The sequence below is a fragment of the Perognathus longimembris genome, chromosome 6 (assembly GCF_023159225.1).
Source record: "Perognathus longimembris pacificus isolate PPM17 chromosome 6, ASM2315922v1, whole genome shotgun sequence".
Taxonomy (NCBI): Eukaryota; Metazoa; Chordata; class Mammalia; order Rodentia; family Heteromyidae; genus Perognathus; species Perognathus longimembris.
The window spans coordinates 34,663,491-34,670,721 of NC_063166.1; the positions used below are offsets into that span (position 1 = coordinate 34,663,491).

General features: G+C 42.2%; 1 pseudogene; it reads right to left on the bottom strand.

Moving 5' to 3' along the window:
* Positions 1–5,188: 5,188 nt before the first annotated feature.
* LOC125353679 lies at positions 5,189–5,757 on the bottom strand (annotated as a pseudogene).
* Between the last annotated feature and the right edge of the window lie 1,474 nt (positions 5,758–7,231).

The following is a 7,231-nucleotide window of genomic DNA, read 5'->3' on the forward strand; positions in this document are numbered from 1 at the left end:
AAGCACTCAGGTGGAATAAGGAAGTTTCCTGATTATACAAACAGTGTCAGTTCCCACCATGGAGTCTGGAATCTATGATAATGCACAGGGGGAAAACACAACCACTGCTCTACAATTCTGATAAATGTCGCTTTCCATACTGGGACCACCATTGAAATTTCTTCTTAAAAAGTAGCCATCAGATTAAATGTTCCTTGAGAAAATGAGCTTCCATGTGGCTCATGGCACTCCAGTAAATAAATATACAGCAACTTGATTTTTTCTTTTACCTTTTGTATATTGATTGCTTTCAATTTTTATTATAAATACTGTTGACAAATACACTCCAATACAATATAATGTGTTTGTTCTGAGCTCACAATTCTCAGGAAGCTTTGGGGAAAGAGATATTTAGAGTAGTGAACCAGAGGCCAATGAAATAGTCAGAAATGCAAAGCTTCTACAATTTGAGCAGGTTATGTGGAAAATCAAATTTATTTTTATTTGAACACATTTTTATTCTTCAAGCATTTATTGAGGAGGATAGGTTACTCCTCAGATTCATTGACTTGGGGCTCCTTGAAAATGGGTCATGTTAGTTCCAAACTAGCTGGGGGTCTCACATGAACTGTTGGGCACAAGGATTTGATTATGCCATAAGATAGTTTCATGACAGCCCCTGAAACAGAAGTTCAGGGAGGGAGGAAGGAGAGAAAAGTGGGTGGAAAGGTAGAGGAGGGGGAAGGTGGCAAGAGGGCCCATGATTGATGAGGAAATGAATGGGAAATTCCTTTGCTCTGGGAGATTTGGTAGCTGAGCAGACTGCCCAGGCTGGCACAAATACTGCCTGCATGCAGTAATGAACTCAATAAAGTGATTCAAGTGTATTGATCTTTATGTCTTTGTGGGTTTGGGTTTAACCTTGGTGGCTGGCTGCCTGCATCTCCTCTTCATGTTTAACATTTGATATTTTGTGTGTAGAGGTGACTCTCCAACATGCTTAGTTGCTGAGGTTTCTGCCAGGGCCCTGGGCCTGGGCTCCTTGGTGGGCTTTCCAAGATGGGGAGTCTTTGGAAGACATCACATTGTACTTCAAGAATTTTCTACAAATGATGTGCGTGTGTGTGTGTGTGTGTGTGTGTGTGTGTGTGTGTGTGTGTGTTGGAGGTGGACTGAGAGATTGGAAAGAGGGAACACTGGACAGTTAGAACTGTATTCCGAGGGGTCCCTGCAGTGGGTGACAGAGAAATTCTGGAAAGCTAGACCATATTATGCACCTATTTTCTCCCACTCCCGCTGCACACCTGTGTTCTCTTCCCAGGTGTAATGGAGTCATTTCTTCTACAAAAGTTTGAAGACCTTTGTGGTGTTATGTTTCTTTTAGGGGTAAATTGCTACTCCCTTTGAAAGGGGAGTGGCCTCTATGTCTCCCCTTGACAAGAGGGAGCCCTTCAGGTCTCTGCCCCATCCTCCAAAAGCTCTCCTTTAGACTAGCTGTGGCTTGGGAAGCTAATTTGGATGTTAGTTAACACTCAGTCTTGCCTTTTATTTCTGCCTTTTAAAAGCTAATGTATAATAGTTGCATAAATTAATTTCATTATGATATTTCCATACATGTGTTTGGTGTAAGTTGATATTTACCCTCTATTATTTTGTTTTTATTTCTTTTTGTTTCTGTTTTTGGTGCTATTACTGGGGCTTGAACTCAGGGCCTGGGCATTGTCCATTAGTGTCTTTGCTCTCAAGGCTGGTACTACCAATTGAGCCCCAGGTTTTTTCATGGTTAAATTAACCACCTGGTTCTTGCTAGGGAAACCATGATCTTCAGATCTCACTCAGATCTGAGTAGCTGGGACTGCAGACATGAGCCAGAAGTGCCACTTTTTCTTCAGCTCCTTCCCCCTTCCACTGTACATTCAAAGGTGCTCTTAAAGTCTTGAGAAGATTGCTCTAATGTCTGAATTTATTTATACTTTGTAATCCAAAGAAATGCTCTCACTCTAGGCAAGTTATACCATATTAGTTTCATAGACTCATACTTTGGGTATCATTTCCCATATTCTTTCATCATTAAGCCCAATAGGGAGGGAGAGTGTCTTGAATTTCCAGGTTATAAAACCATTTTCCTTTATACTAAAAGGAATGATAACAAAGGCCCTTTTGTGCTTTAGAAAGCTGTAAGACTTCACTGTGCCATATAGGATTTAAAAAGACCCCTGGATCAGAGGTTGGGTGTTATGAATCCCCAGAAACTATCAGGCTAAACTGGGAATGTGTTCAGCTTCCCAAAGACAGAACCCATTAGCGTCACCATCTTCCCAAAGTGGTTTATTACAAATATTGAGACACATCAATATCAATTCATTCATTAAATATTTAGTGAGTGGCCATCTCAGAATTTAGTTGCTGTAGATGAAGAGGAGAGCTATTATCTATGATAGGACATCACTGATGATGAATCATATATACTAACAAACAACAATAAAATGCAACCCAAGATGGGTACCAGAGCTCATGCCTATAATCCTAGCTACTCATAAGCCTGAGATCTGAGGACCGTAGTTCAAAGACAGCCTGGGCAGAGAAGCCCATGAGACTCTTATAATCACCAATTAACCACCAAAAATCTGAAAGTGGAGCTATGGTTCAAGTGTTAGAGTACCAGCCTTGAGAAAAAAATGGCTAAGGGATAGTGCTCAGGCTCAAAATTCAAGCCCCAGTACTGTAAAAAAAAATCTGAAGAGGCAAATTAAAAATTAAAATTAAATAAAATTAAATTAAAATTAACCATGGTACATTGAAGAAACTAATTGAGTTGCTGTTGCTTGCCTTGGGGAGGCTTAGAATCTGCATTTCAGAGCACCGAGGAAGTACAACATAGTCTAGTTCTGAGGTTCAGAGAGATCATGCTTGAAAACAGAGGGTCTCAAACTACAATCTTCTTTCTGACTTCTAGTTTGGAGATGTCCTTACCACACTCAAATTCTGGGCGCAAGACACCATCACTGACTTTCCTTCAGTCTTTCCTAAGTTTGATTTGGTGGCCCCACACAGTGTCTGGCACACAGAAAACATGAATGTGAACTTTGTTCCTGTAGAAATGGTCAGATCTAGCTTACCTCAGAACAACCACTTAGCCTTAAGAGAATGGAAGTCAGCCTGCCCATAGGCCATTTTAACCAACCATGCATTCAAAGCTTTTTTGCTATTGGGGTGGGGATGACTCAGTAGTAGAACACGGGCCTAGTGTTTGCAAAGCCTTGGGTTTGATCTTTAGTGCTGGAAAAAGAAGAAAAATAGGAAAAATAAATTATGCCTGTACTGAACATATACTTTTTTTTTTGGCCAGTCCTGGGGCTTGGACTCAGGGCCTGAGCACTGTCCTTGGCTTCTTCTTGCTCAAGGCTAGGACTCTGCCACTTGAGCCACAGCACCACTTCTGGCCATTTTCTGTATATGTGGTGCTGGGGAATCGAACCTAGGGCCTCATGTATATGAGGCAAGCACTCTAGCCACTAGGCCATATCCCCAGCCCTACATTTTGTTTTAATGATTCCCTAAACAATACAGTAAAACAACTGTTTGCATAGCATATTCTTTGCCTTAGGTACACATGATTTAGAGTGTTTAAGATATGTGGGTAATAAAGAACTGTGACATTTAACATAAGGAAGTTGGACATCTGTGAATTTTGATCTCCAGTGGCATGCTGGGCTATTCCCATGTGTACTGAAGGGTGACTGGAGGCCACAGTTCATTCCTTTAAAGTCATCATTTCCTCGTGAGACCAGGATTCTACTTTTGCCATAGGTGTGGTTTGAGTGTGTTTGTTAAGGTTCACTTGCTTAAATTTAATATCCATTTAATCCACCTATGGGGTTTAGAGGGAGGGCCTTTGGGAGGGGATTAGGATTAGACAGAGTCATCAGGGTGAGGCTTCATGACAGTCCTGGTGGCTTCATAAAAAGAAAGACAGGAGGAGATTCAGTGAGTGTGGTTCACTGGCTCTTGACCTGTGATGCTTGCTCTGCATGACTTTGGGATTCTGAAGTAACGATATCAGTGGGTGTGGGAACTTCATCCTGGACAAGAACTCTTAGCCAATTTTCTTTATAAGTCATCCTACTTCATGGTGGGGTGGTGAAAATAATAATAATGCAAAGCAGGTCAATATAACCTCTCTTTCACATAATATACTACTCAACAATTTCTCTGTAGTGAGGGAAGCAATGTCCTTCTCAAGTGTTCTTGCCTTAGCAATAAGTTTATATCATAAAAATTTATTTGGCTGCTCAGGAAAATATAATAGGTTATTCCCTTGTACTCATTGCCCCTTTCTTCCATAGAAATGAAACAGGGTTTTTTAGACCCCCAGGTCCAAAGTCCAGGAGTCTCAAGTTAGGTCTGTCCACTCATCCAAAAAAAGAGACATGATGAAGGGCACCCACGGGAAGACAGCACCTCAGTATATCTTCAGTCATTGAGTGCAGGTTAGATACGGAGTATTGAGAGCAAAGTGAGAAAGGCATGCATAGTTAGAACAGATCCAAGTTGAAGGTATGGCCTGGTTGACTGTTAGCTCAGTCTCTGACTCAGGAGGAAATCTGGGACAGAATTTATTACTGGAATAAAAACAGGAACAAGATGGTCTCCTGAGTTTTGAGCTGTTTTCTTTAAGATAGTAAGTAGAAGGCATTGCTTGTTTGAGGGGCAGTTTGCCTACCACACAAGATAGTTACCCGTGAATCTGTTCTTTCTTGGAGCCCATGGTGATTGTAAAGTTGACTGAAGTAGAGAATAGCTCAGATAAAAGGGCAAGTCAAGCCTGAGAAGAAGCCATTATTCGAAATGCTGTTATTATCTGAACCCACACCAATTATTTATTTCCAACATAAACAGATAACCTCAATATGAGAGGCCTAATTAAAGCAAGTACTTCCAACAAGACTAAATAGCTTGTCTTCTTCTAAAGTTTATTTTCCCAGAACTCTTTTTTTTTGGGGGGGGAGGGGTCGGTTGTGGGGCTTGAACTCTGGGCCTGGGTGCTATCCCTGAGCTCTTCGGCTAAAGGCTAGTACTCTACCACTTGAGCCACAGCGTCACATCTGGTTTTCTGGTGGTTAATTGGAGATAAGAGTCTCATAGATTGTCCTGCCTGGGCTGGCTTTGAACTGCAATCCTCAGATCTTAGCCTCCTGTATAGCTAGAATTACAGGAGTGAGCCACTAAGGCTCTGCTTTTCCCAGAATTCGTGATACATGGAATATCCCATAACCAGAGGAATGGCTACCATGCCAAAGGCTTGAGCTACCACATGCATGTGGATAAGGTGAATGGGCATTTTTTTTAAAATTTCCTGTGCTCTTCCATTTGTATAACCTACATACAACAATTGCTGAAAAAGCCCTGCCATTCCAAAAGGAACAAATGTTACCTCTTCTGCTTTCTTCATAAGTTCGTGTGTGTGTGCATGTATATGCATGCATAAGTACTGGGCCTTAAACTCAGGGCCTGGGCACTCACTGGCCCTTAACTTTTTCACTCGAGTCTGGCACTCTACTACTGGAGTCACAGCTTCACTTCTGGATTATTAGTGGTTAATTGGGGATAAAAGTCTCATAGTATTTCTTGGGCTGGCTTCAAATTGCAACCTTTAGACTTCAAGTCCCCTGAGTTTCTAGAATTATAGGGTGAGCCACCAGCACCTGAATTTTACTAAGTTTTGATCCCTTATCTTCATAATATGGAGAAAGAGAAAACATCTGTGTTGGTTGACATTATGATTGCCTGAGAATCTTTCCATTGAGACTGAACCCCTGACAAGCACCACCAGGCTCTCCATTATGGTAAGATTATAAAGGAGCTGGAAAATTCCTTAGTGATGATGTAGCTGCTGTGGCATTGCAGAGCAAAGCATGACTTGAATGTGTGATGCTGTTGTAAGCAAAACTACTGCTCTGCCAGTTGTACCAAAGTAGTGTATACTATGACATACAGCGCATAAGGAAATAACTTTTGCCTTATGCAAAACATCACTATACTTCTATAGTTATTTGAAAGTGTACTTCTTTCTACTTAAAGAGAACATCTACTGTGAAAGTTCTTTGTAGTATGCTGGTAGCAGCCCTCATACCTCTCATGTTCACCACATCTGAATCACATGGAAGCCACACTGAGTGGCTGACCTAGACCACTGAGGTTTGTGGAAATGCACCCTTGGGGTGTTTGCATGGGGATGGAATTGCCTGACTATGCATTCTCCATTGTGAGGCAACACATGGCTGTTCATCCTCACCAGAAGGCAAATGTCACTGGACTGTGAATGGCTGAATGAGTCACTGACTACACAGTGTCCCCAGGGAGAGCATTGTGCACTCGCCTGCCCACAGACTATGACTGAACACTCTTGTTTTGTGTGGAAATTTTTTAGTTTTGTCATTGGAAGGAGGTGTGGGGAGGAGGAGGAGGACATGGCACAGAATAAGGATAGGGGTGTGCTTGTTAGCTAGGGCAGCTGTAACAAACCATCATAGACATATTGGATTCAACAACAGCAATGGACTGCCTCAGAGCTAGCTGATACTCTTGATTTCAAGACTGAAATTTGAAATCCAGTTGTGGGTAGGCCCAGGCTCTCCCTGAAAGGAATGGGAGGCTTCTCAGCTTCTTTTAGCTCTTCAGCTTAGGGTAACATAACTCTGTTCTTTGCACAATGTCCTCCCTGTGTAGAGACTGCCGACATTGTGCTGGTCCCTGTCTTCAAATGTCCCCTTCTGTAAGGACATGCATCCTATTACATTTGGGTCCAACCTAATGATAATGACCTTATAAAAGTTCACTGGGAGTTAGAGACTCAACATAGGAATGGGAAAGCATAGTTTCACCCCAACAAAGGATAAGAATAGGCTACTTTGGCCAAAGGATTCAACCCAGCCCATGGCAGAAGTGCAGACCCAATGGGTCTCAGCAAAGTCAGCAGAGAAGCATGATGGGTGTCATCTAGAGAGAGACTAAGGAGTCACACTCTCTGGTCTCTACACTGAAGACTTGTTCTCATTTCTTACCTCTACCATTTCAGCTGTGGCCCATAGTGGCCGCAGTTGCAGTATACTATTGGAGTTTCATGACACAGAAGGCAGGCCCATGTTCAGCACTGCTTGTAGCCCTGCCTGGAAGCCCTGGTAAAAATAACTATTAGCTCTGCCTGGAAGCCAAACATACAGGCTGGTGATCTATTTTAAAATGCTGTTGT